This window comes from Ailuropoda melanoleuca, chromosome 11 (assembly GCF_002007445.2).
Source record: "Ailuropoda melanoleuca isolate Jingjing chromosome 11, ASM200744v2, whole genome shotgun sequence".
In the NCBI taxonomy this organism is placed as follows: Eukaryota; Metazoa; Chordata; class Mammalia; order Carnivora; family Ursidae; genus Ailuropoda; species Ailuropoda melanoleuca.
Genome location: NC_048228.1, coordinates 39382134 through 39400738, shown reverse-complemented (window position 1 = coordinate 39400738; position 18605 = coordinate 39382134). Strand labels below are relative to the sequence as shown.

The 18605-nt window shown below is 36.4% G+C and overlaps 1 protein-coding gene across 1 annotated transcript in view; it reads right to left on the bottom strand.

Moving 5' to 3' along the window:
* Positions 1 to 18605, bottom strand: part of FAM13A (family with sequence similarity 13 member A) — a 339281-nt gene that overhangs the window by 312769 nt on the left and 7907 nt on the right. The window lies entirely within an intron of this gene.

Below are 18605 nucleotides of genomic sequence, written 5' to 3'. Positions count from 1 at the left end.
CATATTAACCCTCAGGTTGCAATCTGCAGGCACATTCCTCACTTTTCTGAGGCACTTTTCACTTCCATTGCCCCTTAGACACTAGTGAAAGTCTATCAAAATTTTCTTCCCTCCACTTTTATTCTATCAGAATTATTCTAAATGAAAATACTCTTATTTTATGTAGCTGTTACCACTTCTAATTACTTCTGAATTACCTTATTCACATATAACTGTGATAAACATAAAACGACAGGTTTCTAGACTTCCACAATTCAACATGTGTGATTTATAGTCTGGAAAATTAGCCTCTAGTTGACCTTTCAATAATGTCCTACTTCATATGCTGTGTCATTAGAAAATGTGACAGACTTCACAAAATTTCCAAATATTTGAACTGATAACTAAAATAATAAGCCAGAAGGAAAGGGTCCTATTTTTTTATTACCACTTTTTTCTCAAATCTTTTTTAGTGGCACATTTAAGAGAATGCTGGCTAATACTACATCAGAAGTTTCACTTTTCCCAATTTTAAAAGACTTAGATTGCCCTCAATAACAAAACATAATAAAGTTACATCTTAAGGGCATGGAGTGGAAAAACAAAGGAAAGCTGAAATCAGGTCTCCATTTAATACTTCCCTTCAAATCTAGCGTACTTCATATATTTCTAGGTAACCAACAATACCCCCTGCAAAGCCAGGATAGAAAATTGTGATAAGCAAGCCACAGAACATGACAAAGTACATTTTATTTCTATGCATGCATATAGAACATTGTAAGAACTACCTCTACAAGGCAGAATAACACAATCCCATACAATGGAATGGTAGTGGGGGAATGGACATCATCCTCTCCACTGAAAAATAAAACTTTTTTCTATTTCCATCTAATTTAGATTTTATCACTTCTGCTTTCCATTCACCCATTAGAAAACTAGGCTAACTGCTAAAGAAAATTATAAAACAAAATTTTTTGAATACATTAAAAATGTGTCTTCTTTTTCTGATTATATAAGTATTGCCAGTCCTTGGTGAAAAATAAAAGCCTGAAGATTAGGTCACCTGGAGGCTCATCACCCAACATTATCCAATCAACATATATTACCTGTGCTGGGTCAGGCACTATGGTATACAAAATACAATAAGACCTAGCACCTTCTCTCAAAGATCATCCAATGGGAGGAGGGAGGAATGAAAATAAATAAGGCTTTTTGATTAGTAATTGCAGAGGTGCAAATAAAGAAACCGAGATGAGGTAGTGAACGAGAATAATAGAGAACACCTAGAAACATTCAGCCTATTTCCATTGTTTTATGTTTTTTAAAAACATGATTTAAATCTAGTTCGATAGTTTTATGTCCTGATTTTTTTCACTTAACATTGTATCACAAACACTATCACAAGCATGCTCCCATACTGTAAGCACTACAATTTTCATCACTTACAGTATTACATTCTGTATGAGAGTCATTCTCCCATTTTTAGACGTTTACATGGTCTCTGATTTTACGTGTGTATGTGATAAGTAATGCTCTATCCTCATTCTGATTATTTTCTAGTCCAGAAAGTGAAGTTTGAGTCACAGAGAATATGAACATGTGCCAAAGGCTCCTGACATACATGGACGCTGACAGTTTACATTCTACAATTCATGCTACCCAAGTTGGAATATTTTGTAAAATATTTACTAATTTAATAAATGAAAAGGATTTCTCATTCTAAAACTCGTATTACTTTTTATTATTAAAGATATGAAAATTCCTCATTAGTCATTTCTATTTTGTTCCATCTGTTGCTTTGTCCATTTATCAAATGGAAGCTCACCAAGTCTCTTTTATAAGTTCATTTTATGGATTAAATGATACAATCTATAAAAAGCACTTAGAGTAGTACGTGGCAAATGGTAATAAAGTAATAATTTTGGATGTTTATCATATGGTTGGATTATAGATTTGGAAATTTTTTTGAAATATAGTGAAAAATAAGGATCTAATTGATTCAAATTTTATTTGGCATTTAACTCTGTGGCCCACACTGTTAACTCTTTCCAGTACGCAATCTCTCTTTCTGATACTATTCGAGCTTCTTCTCTTAGTTGGGGTTGAGCCTATAGTTGTCCACTCAGAGACTACCTCTCCCAACCTTTCATACCAGTAGATAGGGCCATATGACCATGTACTCATTAACAGAGTGTGAATAGATAGGATATGTACGACTCCTGTGTCACATGCTTCATAAGAAATCTCTTACTCCACATTTACTCTCCTTTCTTTTCATCACATGCTGGAATGCGGGTGCACCTCACTTCCACCATGGAGAAGAAAGAATCCCAGGGGAGGAAAGAGTGAGTAGATGGAAGGAACCTAGACCTCTGAATGACCTTGTGGAGTATGGCTACATTAACAAGCCTGTATCAATTAAACTTACATGAGAAAGAAATAAAACTCTCAAATATGCTATTGTATTTGAAAGTCCTGTGTGTGTATAAAACAAGTTGTCTTTAATGTACTAACCAAATGACTCTGCCCCATTTATTGGACAAGTATTTCATTTCCCATGTAGGATACTAACCATACTACATATTAAGTTTAGATATACATACACACACATGCACAACCAGAGTCTTTTTCAGGCTAATATACTCTATCTAGTTTTTTTTTCTTTCTTTCATAGTCTATCTAGTTTCATTCCACTTCCATATTTGAATAACTATATCTTTATAATTTACTTATATAGCTCATAAAGATAGCCTTCTCTCATTATCCTTTTTGAAATTTTATTGCTCCTTCCCAATTTTTCATAATGGATTTCAAAAACAGTCAGTAATGTTAGAACAAGTTAGAATATCAAAATATTATACCTTGTGTTATTTCTAACACATAAACATCTTATTTCTATTTTAGATAATACTGCATAAGGATGACGAAAAATCTAATCCTAATTTTCACAAGTACTTGTGTACCATTATAAGGTGAAATCAGTACCATGGCAAAAAATTTTTATCCTTATTCTTGGTAATGACTACATTTCACTGCAAAAACAGAAAAAAGAAAAAAACAAAAACAAAAAACCTGAAATAAGCCATTTAACAAAGAGCACTAAAAGACATTCTTCACATCAAACAATGTTTCTCCATGGAATGTATCTGAAATTAGAGTCTTGAATATCTTTCCTCTCCCTTCCCCCAATAGATACAAGTGATAGTAGAGTCCAATTCCGGAAAGTTCTCTGAGCTGGCAAATATATATATTCCTAAGTATTGATTTACAAAGAATCTTAAGATACATAAGCCACAGCCAAAAGATTTCCTGATCTAAAATATGACCTGTGCTTTTTCCCCCCCCCCCAGAAAGAATAAAGGAATTGTAAAAAGTACTTTTCAGAATAGTTCGCTCTGGTGAGCTAATTCCATGACTACTCCTAGAAATGCTGAAATACCAGGTCAGGACAAAGGTTGTCCTATTTTCAAGATCCGTGGGCTCCCTGGAGGAAGAAGTCAAGGGGACTTCACAACTGATGGTCAGGCTCCTAGCATGCTGTAATTCAAATGACCCTCTAACCTGGGGAAGGTGGATGAAGGAAGCTAAAAAAGGCCAGGTTATTCTGTAGTCTCCAAAAATCTAAAAATGCTTCAAAGTCGCGCTCTCTGATGTTAACTGGCAGAGCTATCAGTTTTCAAAAGACAGAAATCTCTTCAGCTGGAGTAGCAATAACAGTTGTCAGAAGAACAGCAGTAGTCAGCAGAAACAGTATCGCTGGCCACGTAACAGAGACCAGCAAGTATCATGGGGTGTGGTGGCATTGACAGCATCAACTACCTGATGCCCACTGGAAATGGGACATCTGAGGCGTTTTCCCCTAAATGCCATCTGTCTACACTCCAGCTCTACTTCTATCTCAGGTATTTCTCAAGGAGTATCCTAGCCTGGACCAGAATGGCACCCCGACAGGGAATCAGAAGTCAGTTAGTCATCAATTATTTATTATTTATGTACTCTCTCTTGACCAGAGAGGTTCAAATATTGTGGTTTTTGATTCCCTAGCAGTGTAGAACAAGATTACTAGTTCTGGGTCAGGAATCAGCAAACCATAGCCTGCGAGCCGCATGTGGCCACCACAGGTTCAATCCAGCTACTCTAGACCAACTCTGGTTGCACCCACCTGTTCACATATGTACGGCTGCTGCTTTGGTACTACAGTGACCAAGGTTAGGAACTACAACAGAGACTGAACCTAGGGCCCACAAGGCCTAAAACATTTACCATCTGACCCTTTACAGAAAAAATTTGTTGACCCTTGCTCTGGGCTAGTCTGTTACATTATTGGGCATGAGAATCCTCATATATCCATAGAAAGGCTATTCTATGGGCCTTGGTTTCTTGAAAAATAGCAGGAAGCAGGTCCTTCTTGGGTTTATTAGTCTACTTTGTTACGAGTGCCCCATTACCTGGCCTTGGGCCTATTCTTACCTTCTCCTAATTATTTTGTGAAGGATTTTCCAGAAAGAGGTCCAGAACATAATCTGATGCTCATATTTCTTTTCTGATATCTAGATGCATTCTCATCCTATTTGAGGGAAAAAAAATTACCATCCTCCCAGGAAAAGACCAATTGTTCTGTAGCCATGGAAACAAATAGCCAACATAATTTATTTTAAACCTGTTCAATCAATCAGCAACTTGCCTCAGTAAACCAAGGGGTTTTGCAAGCCAACCAATCAGTAACAGCCCAATCAAGAAGGGGCTTACTCTAGTAAGGATGACTTTGAGTGTCAACCAATCAATAACTGTCTCATTTGATTAACAACTCTTCTTCCAATGATCACTCCTGAAAACTCACACCCCTGAAAACCCACCAATCCTAATTCCCCACTTTCCAAAAACCCTACATAATTATCATCAGTCTGCTCAGACCAGGCCTGAGCAGGAGGGCTTTCCCCCACGATGATAGTCAATAAATTTAGTTTTGTCTTTTTGTCAGGTACATAGCATTGGTCTTGTGATTCTTTGACATGCCTCTAATTTAGACATCCCAATTCCGTGGGTAATTATTTAAGCCCCATTGTTTGACCTGCATCTATTACTTCCTTACTAGATTGCCTAATGTTCCTTTTTCCAGCCCTACTTCTGGCCCTAAATTAACTCTTGGTATGCCTCTTGGCTAAGGCTAGACTTCTGCATACCATTCCCTATCCTTTCCTGAAAGCCAAAGCAGGTCCACTTCGCCTTTGTCCACAAAAGGAGAGAATCAGATCCAGTTCTGTAAGAAGTGGGCAAGAGTGCTGATGGGAAAGGAAAGGTCCATTCCTGAGGCCTGGGAAACAAGACAAGAGCAGCATTTTCTTTTGAAAACAATTTAATTTCCCATTAAGTTTGCTAAACCATAATTTAACTCCTAAATTTCACAAGCATTTAATGTACAAAGTGCACCTGTTACTATTCTACTAATTATGGCTAAGAGAAGGTATGAAGAATGGTGTAGTCCTTGAGCTATGAAGTGTGGGGGGAATAATTTTAGGACACAATTTGCAAATCTTGAGAAGGTATTCTGTTTGGCCATTTTGTTTCACCTTCCTAGTGATTTGAAAGACCATGTACTAGGTGGGAATTACTATTACTAGGAATCAACACAAACACTTTAATACCCATTGTTCCTTACTCTGCCTGCTTTACAGTTTATGATTACCTCATGGCCCCTGAAGGCACTTGGGTCTTAATCTTTCAATTAGTAAATACAACACACTAAACTGTAGAACCAAATTTGAAATGTGTGCCCTTAGTACTTGAGAATTTGAAGACAGGAAAAATGTGATGGAAGGAAGTGAATGGAGCTGGAGCTGCAAGAAGGCAGGTGTTGAGCTGGCTTCTACAGAAGTCATTGATTAGGATGGCAGGTGAAGGAGGGGGCATTCTAATGTGGGTCTGTGTGATACGCAAACAGACAGACATCAGCGTGAAAAGTAATGGACTTTCAACAGAAGAATAAGAAATCTATGCAAGACCTCAAACAATCAGGAACTTCTGTAGGTTATTAAATAGAAAATGGCTTGATAAAAGTAGTGCCAGATTAATCTGAAGTGCGACTAAAATGTGCTAGAATAAAAAGGAAACTTCTTACATAAATGGACCCTGTTAACAACTGTCCAGCTGAGAGGACAGTATCTTGAATCTAGATGCTGAGAGATAAATCACAAACTTTGTAGAAAGAACTTCTAAGACGGGTAACTGACTTTATAGAAGAGGCAAAAGAGGTGTCATGTAGTCAAGAAAAGCATGAAGGATGATTTTAATGTTTGTTTTCCAGGACAATGAAATAGTGCCTAATAAGTAGAGTATCTTAAACTTTAGTCTGCCTGGCAAAGTTCCAATTTATGCTTGTTGATTCAATGCAATTATTAATAGCATCCCCTTTCACTCTTAAAAGTGTTTTTGGAAAAGCTGAGGCTAAGGGAGGTGACAGCAAAGGGTACAACCAGGGCATCAGGAGGACCCTCTCTACCAGGATCCTAAGAAGAAAGAAATCAAGACTTCCATCTTTATATATGGAATCTTAAAAAAATACAGAAAGAAGAAAAGAATGTCAGTCATGTGGAGAATAATATCATATAGTCTAATTAGAGTCCGAGAAGGAGACTAGAGCAAGAATTGGACTAAAAATTTTTTTAAACTAAGAGCTGAAATTTTAAAAATTGATAACAAACTTTAACCTTCAGCTCTACAAATCTCTAGAAGGATAAAGAAAACCACACATATTTTCAACAGTGTTAACAATGAGAGTTAAGGAAAAAACCTTAAAAGTAAGCCAGAGAAAGATACTTACCTTTAATGGAACAATAGGAGTAACAACTTGTTTCTCCTAGGAAATACTGGAGACCAGGAAAGAATGGACTGATATGTATAAAGTGTTTTGAAGGGGGTGTGGGAAGGCAGAGAAACTCTTACAAAACTAAAATTACATATCCAGAGAAAATATTCTTCAAAAAAATGAAGGTGAAATAAAAACATTTTCAGATAGATGAAAGCTGAGTGAATTTGTCATCAGTAAAGTCACACTATAAGAAATGCTAAAAGGCACTCTTTGGGTGTAGGGAAGTGATACCAGATGGAAAAATTGGATCTACTAAAAGGAATGAGGAATGTTGTAAGTGGTAAATATGTGGAGGCAGGTTTGAATTTGAGAAGCTGTGGGTGTCTTACATGATTTGCTGTGATTCTGCGGGACCTGGTAACCAGAGACAGCTCAATGATGGTCTCTGGTGCCAGGAAGAGATTGGGCAGCCTCGTCATCAAGCTTCAGCATCTCCTAAAAAAGCTATACAAGATTGTGGGTGCTGAAAACATGAAATTACGTCCTTATCACTTCAGATTTCCTTGGGGGATGAAGGCATGGTCAATTATCCTTAGATTTTGTTCTGTTGTCTCATCTGGGGCTGAAGTTTTTACTCATTAATATCAACTCTATAAAGGAGAAAAAGCTAAGTGTACAATTTACCAAACTATTTAAATTTTGAGAATTTTACATCTCAACTACCTTAGAGAAAAGTAGGATAGATAACCTAGAATCATCCTTAAGAGATAACAGTCTTCATGAGGAGTGATCAAGAATGGCAAGAAGGGAGGGAAGGGATAAAAAGCTAAATGGATCCAATTCTGTACTTGAGGGTAAAATACATCTTAAAGAAAAAGAGCTAGCAGAAGAAAATTTTAAATATTTAGACCTAGATGAATCGATCTTTAACTTTATAAAAAGAACAATGCCACTAGAACACGAATCAAAGTCCATGATATCACTAGGGACTTTTCCAAATATCACTCCCAAAAGATGGCGTTTGGATGTAGTCCTTCACTAAAAAGTCTCCCTCTTCATTGGAAAGATCTTTTCACTGCCAACCCTGTGCATTTTCACCTTGGCAACCAGGCTTCATTCCTCTACCTCTAACTCCAATGCAAAGTCCTGTGGGCCAGTTTATGAGATGAGGACCTGAGAAGGCCTATGCTGACCATCTCAAAATACTCCACCAGGAGATATTCTGGACCACGGCCACCTTATATAAGGGAAGATTTATAGAAATATAAATTTTGGATTTTATAAATAAGTTTTATAAGTTTTATTTGAAGATCTTAAAAAATGGTTATTAAAAAAAATCACTGTCCCTGTGTAGACTATGTATTACATGGTTACCCTACTAATAGAAGGAATTGATTAGAATAGGCAACAGAACATGTTTGAATAGAAAGTTGCATTTGAGGGGCGCCTGGGTAGCACAGCGGTTAAGCGTCTGCCTTCAGCTCAGGGCGTGATCCCAACGTTATGGGATCGAGCCCCACATCAGGCTCTTCTGCTGTGAGCCTGCTTCTTCCTCTCCCACTCCCCCTGCTTGTGTTCCCTCTCTCGCTGGCTGTCTCTATCTCTGTCAAATAAATAAATAAAATCTTTAAAAAAAAAAAAAAAAAAAAAAAAAAAAAAAAAAGAAAGTTGCATTTGATTTCAGGCAGACTCCAGAAATCAGTCACACAGTAGGAGGAAATTTCAGTAGGAAGTATACATTGGGAGCCTTTTCATAAACATCTCAAAGGCTGCTTCAGCCTTCCCTGGCTTCTTTAATCATCATAACCTATTTATTCTATCTCTGAAAAATTTTTCAATTCAATTTCGTCTCCGTTCTTGCAGCCCTTTTTTAAAATTAAAGAATTTTCCAATGTTGGGCCTCATCACATTCCTTTGGTGCAACTACACTACTAACTACATTCTGAAACAGATTTGATTGTGTTACTTTCCTGCTTATTTTCTTTCTCTTTAGTTCTAAAGGCTCCATATGTTAGCTTCAAGGGATCTGTGATCATTCACGTAATTATATTTGAATTTTGAGTGTATACACATGGAATTGAGCATCTATCTTCATATTTTTAACTTTTTTAAAGAATAAAACTGCTGGCTTATAGATTATGTTCCAAACTCCTTAGCATGGCTTTCAGAGTTTTTCAAAATCGAATTCCATACTAGCTTCATCCCCATATATACCTTAAATTCTAGCCTTCTTGCTGTGGTAGGCTGGATAATGGCCCCCCCAAAGATGTCCACTTCCTACCTTGCATGGCAAATGGGATTTTGCAGATGTACTTAAGTTACAGATCTTCGATGGAAAGATTATCCTGGATTATCGGGCTCAATCTATTCATATGGGTCCTTAGAGAGTCAGAGGTAGAGGAGCTTCCATGATACAAATGGCAATTGTAGTCAGAGAGATTTGAAGATCCAAAGCTGCTGGCTTGAAGATGAGGAAGAGGCCATAAGCCAAGGAATGAAGATGGCCTCCAGAAGCTGGAAAACATAAGAACTCATCTAGAGTACCAAGAACCACCTTGATTTTAGCCCAGTGAGACTGACTGGAGACTTCTGACCTCCAGAACAGTAAGAAAATAAAGTTGTGTTGTTGTAAGTCACTAAGTTTCTGGTAATTTGTTACAGCACCAGTAAGAAACAAATACATTATTGTTCTTTAAATAAGGTGTACACTGTCCCACTTCAGAACCTTTGTTTATGATCTTGTATTTGCCAGAAATGTCTTTACTTCCCTTTTCTTACTTGGGAGACTCATATACATATACACGTCAATGCCCAGCACCAGTGTCACTAGCATTCCTGACTAACACTGCTCCTCTGTACACAGATGTGCCTGGTTTAAACCACTAGTAAAATATTTACACACGGCATTGTTAGAGTTTGCAAATCTATCTTTCTAGATTGAAATCTTTTGAGGACAGAGTAATATCTTATTGTATTTCCTTCCAAGCCTCACAACAAATATTTGTACAATTAATGCATTAGATGTGTGGTGACAAATCTTTGGTTGTTACTGGAAGCACTTTAGGACTCACTTAAAAGTCAAGACAAGAAATAGGAGATCCCATGAGTGTCATCAGTAAAAGAATTGAAATGTGTGAGCACAGACATGATTTTTAAGGGATTTTAGAGAAAAAAATCCGATATCTGGAAAAAGAAAAAGAGTAAAAAATAATAGTGTGTAAAAACAGGTGAAAGTAGCCAAAATGTACAAACTTCCATTTATAAAATGAATAAGTCCTGCAAATGTAATGTTCAGCATAGTGACTATAGTTAATATAGTACTGTATATTTGAAAGCTACTGAGTAGATCTTAAAAGTTATCAACTAAAGAAAAAAAACTGTATTTGAGATGATGGATGCTAACTAAACTTACTGTGGTTGATCCTTTAGCAATATATATATTATCAAATGTTGTACCTCTAAAATTTATGTTATATGTCCATTTTATCTTAATAAAATGGAAGAAAAATGACAAAGATTTTTATTCCTATAAGAAGCTTGAATTATAACCTATGATTACATTAATATAAAATCTGTAAGACAGAAGGAATAGGCAGGAGTATAGCGCTCATGGAAAGATGGGTATGTAGCCCAAATATTTGAGTTCTTCATTTTCAACATTTTTTTTTTTTTTACTAAGAAGATCCCACTAAATTTTTCAAATCCTACCTCAGAATAAAGGTTAAGCTGAAATTCTTGAAGCAATTACTTTTGATTTTTTTTAAATAAAAAATCCACTCTTAAAATAATCATGTATGACTTATGGCTGGCATAGATCCTGACTCACTGAAAGACCGTAATAAATAATATAGTTTATATTTTTTTTAAATCCAGAAAGTAAAAAAAAAAACCTCTTTTGCTGTATGTAATACATATTTATATTATAATTCATTATATATAAACAAGTAAGAAAATATTTCTTTTAACTGAATAACAATTCCCAGAACTAAAATTAAAAGATGTTTAACCTCATAAAGGGGGTATAGGAAGGAGTTACTAATAATTGTTTATCTCCAAACACTTTCACATATGTATTCATTTAGTTATGACAATTCTACAGCATACATATTATTTATGTTTGTCGAATGAGACTGAGGCTCAAAGGAGGTTCAGACTTACACAAATAATGGGCAAAGCTAAGTTTCAGACCTATGCTGAGGACTCTATTTTCACAAATGCACTAAATTAAGAAAGGTAACTCCCTGTTTGAAATGCAGCTGGTTTCCAATTGTGACTAGGCTAAGGGCAATGACATGAACACCACTGCCAATTACAAGGTATAAATAGTAAACTAATATTCCAACTGAGAAAAACATTGAACAAAAGAGGTACCTTGAGAATTTTTTTTAAAATATTAAACACATGTACCTATATTATCTCATTCAATCAACATGAAAAAAAAGCTAGGATATAAAGGCCAACATTCCCATTTTACAACAAAAAAAAACATTGGAAACTCAGAAACCAAACTACTTGCCCAATCACACAGCTGGTAAGATATACATACAAACAAAAAAGTAACTCAAGACTTCACTTATTTACTCATTTAGCAATCAGATACTTACTAAGATAATACCATGCGCCATGTACTATCACAGACTATGTTGCTCTCCAGTGGATTATTTTTAATGGATATAACTTATATTCCTGGAAGTCTTAAAACTCATATGAGTTATAATATGCTAGGCTGTCATGGACTATTAGGAAAGATGGACGGGGTGCTGCTATAGGATTGCTGTGCATTCACGTGGCGGTTAACTGTTTAGTAATATCTCACATGACTATAGCTGTAATAGTTTATTATGTACAGACATGAATTGATGCTACATCTCTATTTTATATATAACAATGTCTTTTTCATTGGGCTATAGCAAAACTCCTACGGATCAAGCACTTAACTACTACAACCTGAGATAAATCAATTTCCTAGTCATTTACATCAAAGAGCCTCAAACTAGGGAGGCTGGGAAGATGACAGGGTTAGAGGACCCCAAGCTCACCTCATCCCACAAATACAAAAAGATAACACTTACATCAGTATAAATAACTCAGAAAAAGACCTGAAGACTGGCAAGACAAACTCCACAACTAAAGGCAGAGAAGAGGGCACATCAAAGAGGGTCCGAAGAGTGGAGACACATCGGGAAGTGAAAGGGACCAAGGCTGTTGGAGGGGTGTGGGGGGAGTACACAGGCAAGGAGAAGGGCAAGAAACAGGCTGGAAGCCTGCACAGAGAAGATGAATCCCCAAGACATTTGGCTTTGAAAGTCAGAGACCCAATTTCGTGAGTTCTTACAACCAGCAAGAAAGACTTAAATCCTAGAATTTAAAAAATCAGCTGCTTGGTTCTGGAAAAGCTGGCAGGGCAATAGGAAGCCGAGTCCCTGCTCTTAAAGAGACAGCACCACAAAGAGCCCTCTGATGATAGAGCATAGAAGCAGCAGTTTGAAAAACACCCGGGGCATATGGGAGAAAGAGCTATTTACTCATCTCAGAGCTAAACTTACTGTGTTCTGAAGGGACAGAGATCCCAGGAAGACTCCTCCAAGAACAAAGAAGTTGGCAGGCACCAATTCTCTCTTCTAGCCCTCAGCATAAACACGCAGCCACCTGCAGGAACCAGCATGCTGACATTTACTACCTAACTTACTTACATCAAGCCCTGCTACACTTTGGTAGATCAGCCATTTCCAGTCACACTTGCCTCAGTCCTACTGCCATGAGTCCCCCCAACCCAGAAGACCAGTGCGAATGTTGCGAATACCACATCTCCTGATGAGCATGCTTTATGAGGCCCTGGTCCAGGGGGTGATGGTGTGGCAGCAGGCCCTGCAGAAGCCCACGGAACACCTTGCTAAAACTGCACCTGCACCCCCACCCCACACCCAGCCCTGGAGCTGGTGGCAGCAAGTGTCATTTCACAAGCAGACCGGCACACACATTTTAAAAACTGTGCACTCAGGCCAGGAACCAAACACTGCCACAACAGTCAAAGAGAAACTCTGCAGAAGACTAGACTGCAGAAAGCAAAAGCAGCCAGGACACAACAGCAGGGTACATGCAACACACATAGGAGACACTCCCTGATATGCCAGGTTCTGGGGAACAGGGAACACTGCACTGCAAGGCACTATAGGACCTCTTCTTCATTAAGCCATTACTTTCAAGAGCAGGAAGCATCGCTGACTTTCCTAACACACAAAAACAGACATGGAATTAGACAAAATGAGGAGGTAGAGGAATATGTCCCAAATGAAAGAACAGAACAAAACCACAGCAAGACAACCAGACAAAATGGAGAGAGGTAATATGTCAGATAGAGAATTTAAAGTAATGATCATAAAGACATCCACTGGACTTGAGAAAAGAGTGTAGGACATCAGTGAGACCCTTAACAAAGAGATACAAAAGAACCAATCAGAGGTGAAGAATACAATAAATGAAATTAAAAATACACAAGATTAAATAAAGAGCAGGCTAGAGGAACAAAAGAATGAATCAGTGATCTAGAGCACAGAGTAATGAAATGTAATCAAGCTGAGCAAGTGAGAGGAAAAAAAAATTATACAAAATGAAAATAGATTTAGAGAACTCAGTGACTCCATCAAGCGTAATAACATTCACATTATAGGGATCCCAGAAGAATAAGAGAGGGAAAAGGGGTCAAAAATTTTGAAGCTATAATAGCTGAAAACTTTCCTAATCTGGGAAGGAAACAGATACACAGATCCAGGATGCACAAACAGTCCCCAACAAAATCAACCCTAGGAGGTCCACACCAAGACACATAGTAATTCAAATGGCAAAAAGTAGTGATAAAAAGATAATTTTAAAAGCAGCAAGATGAAAGAAGATAATTACATACAAGGGAACTCCCATGAACCTATCAGCAGATGTTTCAGCAGAAACTTTGCAAGCCAGAAGAGAGAAGCATGATACATTCAAAGTGCCAAAAGGGAAAAATATGCAGCAAAGAATAAGCTATCCAGCAATGTTAATATTCAGAATTGAAGGAAAGAGAATTTCTCAGATAAACGAAAGCTAAATGAGCTCATGACTATTAAACCAGCCTTCCAAGAAAGGAGGACTTTGAGAGGAAAGACATGAGTATGAAAAGTGGGAAACCCAAAAGCAGTAAAAATAGGTATATCTGTAAAAATCAAAGGACTTACAAAATAAATGGATGTAAAATATTACACCATGTACCTAAAATGTGGGGTGGAAAGGAGTAAAGAATAGGCTCAAAATTAACTTAATACACACTGCTATGCGCAGAAGATGTTATATACAAACCCAACTGTAACAAGTCAAAAACCAGTAATAGATATGAAAACAATAAAGAGAAAGGAATCAAATATGTCTCTAAAGAAAGCCAACAAACTATGAAAGAGAGTAAGTGAAGAAAGGATCAGAAAAAAACTACAAAAATAACCACAAAACAAGCAACAAATGGCAACAATACATATCTATTAATGATTACCTTGACTGTAAGTGGACTAAATGCTCCAATCAAAAGACACAGGGTGATAGAATGGATAAAAAAGCAAGACCCATTTATATGCTGCCTAAAGACACTCATTTCAGACCTAAAGACACCTGCAGATCAAAAGTGAGGGGATGGAGAAATATTTATCATGCAAATGGATGTCAAAAGAAAGGCAAGGTAACAATACTTATATCAAACAAAATAGACTTTAAAACAAAGACTGTCGCAAGAGACAAAGAAGGACACTATATAATCATAAAGGGGACAATCCAACAAGAAGATAACTATTGTAAATATTTATGCACCTAACAAGGGAGCACTCAAATACAAAAAATGGTTAATAAAAACATAAAGGAACTATTCAATAGTAACACAATAGTAGGGGACTTTATCACCCCACTTACATCAATGGACAGACCATCTAAACAGAAAATCAACAAGGAAATAATGGCTTTGAATGACACACTGGACCAGATGGACTTAGCAATGATATATTCAGAATATTCCATCCTAAAACAGCAGAATACACATTCTTTTCAAGTGCACATAGAATGTTCTCCCGACTAGATCACAAATTGGGCCATAAAACAAGTCTCAAGAAATTTAAAAAGATTTAAAATTTTGGGTTGCAGCAAAAGCTGTTCTAAGAGGGAAGTTTATAGCAATACAGGCCTACCTCAACAAGCAAGAAAAGTCTCAAGTAAACAAGCAAACCTGCCACCTAAAGGAGCTAGAAAAGGAACAAAAAGAGCAGAGGGAAGGAATAATAAAGATTACGGCAGAAATAAATGACAGAGAAACTAAAAACAAAACAGTAAAACCCAAAAACCAAAACAATAGAACAGATCAATGAAATAAGGAGCTGGTTCTTTGATAAGATCAACCAAATTGGTAAATCTCTAACCATACCCATCCAGAGAGAGAGAGAGAGAGAAAACTCATGAAATCACAAATGAAAGAGGAAAAATAAGAACGGACACCACAGAAATATAAACAATTATAAGGGATTACAAAAAATTATATGCCAACAAATTGGACAGCCTGGAAAAAATGTATAAATTCCTAGAAACATACAATCTACCAAAACTGAAGAAAAAATAAAAATTTGAACTGATTACTAGCAAAGAAACTGAGTCAGTAATCAAACTCCCAACAAACAAAAGCCTAGGACCACAATGGCTTCATAGGTAAATTCTATGAAACATTTAAAGAAGAGTTAATACCCATTCTTCTCAAACTAGTCCAAAAAATGGAAGAGGAAGGAAAACTTCCAAATTCATTCTATGAGGTCAGTGTTGCCCTGATACCAAAACCAGATGAAGACACCACAAAAAAAGGAGAATTATAGGCCAATCTGAGGAAGATAGATGCAAAAATCCTCCACAAAATATTAGCAAACTGAATCCAAAAATACACTAAAAAAAAAAAAAAAATCATTCACCACTATCAAGTGAGATGTGTTCCTGGGATGCAAGGGTGGTTCAACATTCACAAATCAATCAACATGATACACCACATCCACAAGAGAAAGGATAAAAACCATATGACTGTTTCAATAGATGCAGAAAAACATCTGACAAAGTATAATATCCAATCAAAACCCTCAACAAAGTAGATTTAAAGGGAACGTACTTCAACGTAATAAAGACCTTATATGAAAAACCCACAGCTAACATCATACTCAATGGGGAAAACCTGAGAGTTTTTCTTCTAATGTCAGGAACAAGACAAGGATGTGTATTATTACCACTTTTATTCAAATTGTACTGGAAGTCCTAGCCAAAACAATCAGACAACAAAAAGAAAAGGCATCCAAATTGTGGATGGAAGGAAGAAGTACAGCTTTCACTATTTGCAGATGAAATGATACTATATACAGAAAACCCAAAGATTACAGCAAAAAACTGTTAGTTGACACACAAATTCAGTAAAGTTGCAGGATATAAAAATCAATGTACAGAAATCTGTTGCATTCCCATATACTAATGAAGCAACAGAAAGTGAAATTAAGAAAACAATCCCATTTACAACTGCACCAAAAAAGAATAAAATATCTAGGAATAAACCTAACCAAAGAAAGACCTGTGGTCTGAAAACTATAAAACATTGATTAAAAAAAAAAAAATTCAAGACAACGAAAAGAAATGGAAAGATGTTCCATGCTCATGGGTTGGAAAAACAAATATTGTTAAAATGTCTATACTACCCAAAGCAATCTACAGATTTAATGCAATGCTTATCAAAATGCCAACGTATTTTTCACAGACCTAAAACAATCCTAAAATTTGTATAAAACCAAAAGACTCCAAATAGCCAAAGCAATCTCAAAAAACAAAAACAAACAAAAAACAAAACAAAAACCCTGAAGGAATCATAATCCAGACTTCAAGTTATATTACAAAGCTGTCATAATCAAAACAGTATGGTACTGGCACAAAAACAGACACAGATCAATGGAACAGAACAGGAAACCTGGAAATAAATCCACAATTATATGGTCAATTAATCTTCAACAAAGGAAGCAAGAATATGGAGTGGGAAAAAGACAGTCTCTTCAACATGCTAAATAGCATTGGGAAAACTGGACAGCTATGTGCAGAAGAAAGAAATGGACCATTTTCTTACACCATACACAAAAATAAATTCAAAATGAATTGAGGACCTAAACATGAGACCTGAAACCATAAAAATCCTAGAAGAGAGTACAGGCAGTAATTTCTCTGATGTCAGCCATAGCAACATTTTTCTAGATATGTCTCCCGAGGCAAGGAAAACAAAAGCAAAAATAACTATTGGGACTATATTGAAATAAAAAGCTTCTGCACAGCAAAGGAAACAACCAACAATTCTAATAGACAACCTACTGAATGGGAGAAGATAGTTGCAAATGACATATTCAATAAAGGGTTGATATCCAAAACATATAAAGAACTTATACTACTCAACACACAAAAGCCCCAAATAATCCAATGAAAAAATGGGCAGAAGACACGAGCAGGCATTTCTTCAAAGACATACAGATGGCCAACAGACACATGAAAAGATGTTCAACATCACTCATAGGAAAATGCAAATCAAAACCACAATGTGATATCACCTCACATCTCTCAGAATGGCTAAAATCAAAAACCCAGGAAACAACAAGTATTGGTGAGGATGTGGAGAAAATGGAACCATTGTGTGCAATGTTGATGTGAATGCAAGCCGGTGCAGACACTGTGGAAAACCATATGGAAGTTCCTCAAAAAATTAAAAATAGAACTACCCTACAATCCAGTAATCACACTACTGGGCATTTACAAAAACAGCAATTCAAAGGCACATAGGCATCCCTATGTTTATTGCAGCATTATTTACAATAGCCAAACTATGGAGGCATCTCAAGTGTCCATCGATAGATGAATAAAGAAAATGTGGTTTTATATATATATATATATATATATATATATATATATATATATATATANAGTGTCCATCGATAGATGAATAAAGAAAATGTGGTTTTATATATATATATATATATATATATACACACACACACACAATAAACTATTATTCAGCCATAAAAAAGAATGAAATCTTGCCATATGCAACAATATGGATGTTGCCAGAGAGTATAAAGAAAAAACAGAAGAGCAGGGAAAGCTTCCAAATACATCATATAAAATCGGCAATACCCTGATACCAAAACCAGTCAAATACCCCCCCCCACACACACACACACACTACAGACCAATATCCCTGATAAACATAGATGATACACACACACACAGGAATGTTATGCAGCCAAAGAAAGGATGAAATCTTGCCATTTGTGATAATATGGATGGACCTAAAGGATATTATGCTAAATGACACAAGTCAGACTTAGACAAATGCCCTAATGATTCAATTCATGTGTGGAATGTCAAAAATGAATCAAATGAATAAACAAAAAGCAGAATTAGACCTGTAATTACAGAGAACTGATGACTGCCAGATGGAAGGGAGATGGAGGAATGGGCAAAATGGATGAAGGGGAGTGGGAGATACAGGCTTAGGATGGACTGATGAAGTCACTGGAATGAAAGGCACACCACAGGGAATACAATCAATGGTATTACAATATCGTTGTATGGTGACAGATGGCACTACTCTTGTAGTGAGCATAACAGAGATGTTGAATCACTATGCTATGCATCTGAAACTAATGTAAAATTATATGTCAACCATACTAAAAAAATTTTTAAAAACTCACCTAAAAACTTTCTCTTCTAGGACTGTAGCAATGATAAACTAAAATCACGTATTGTT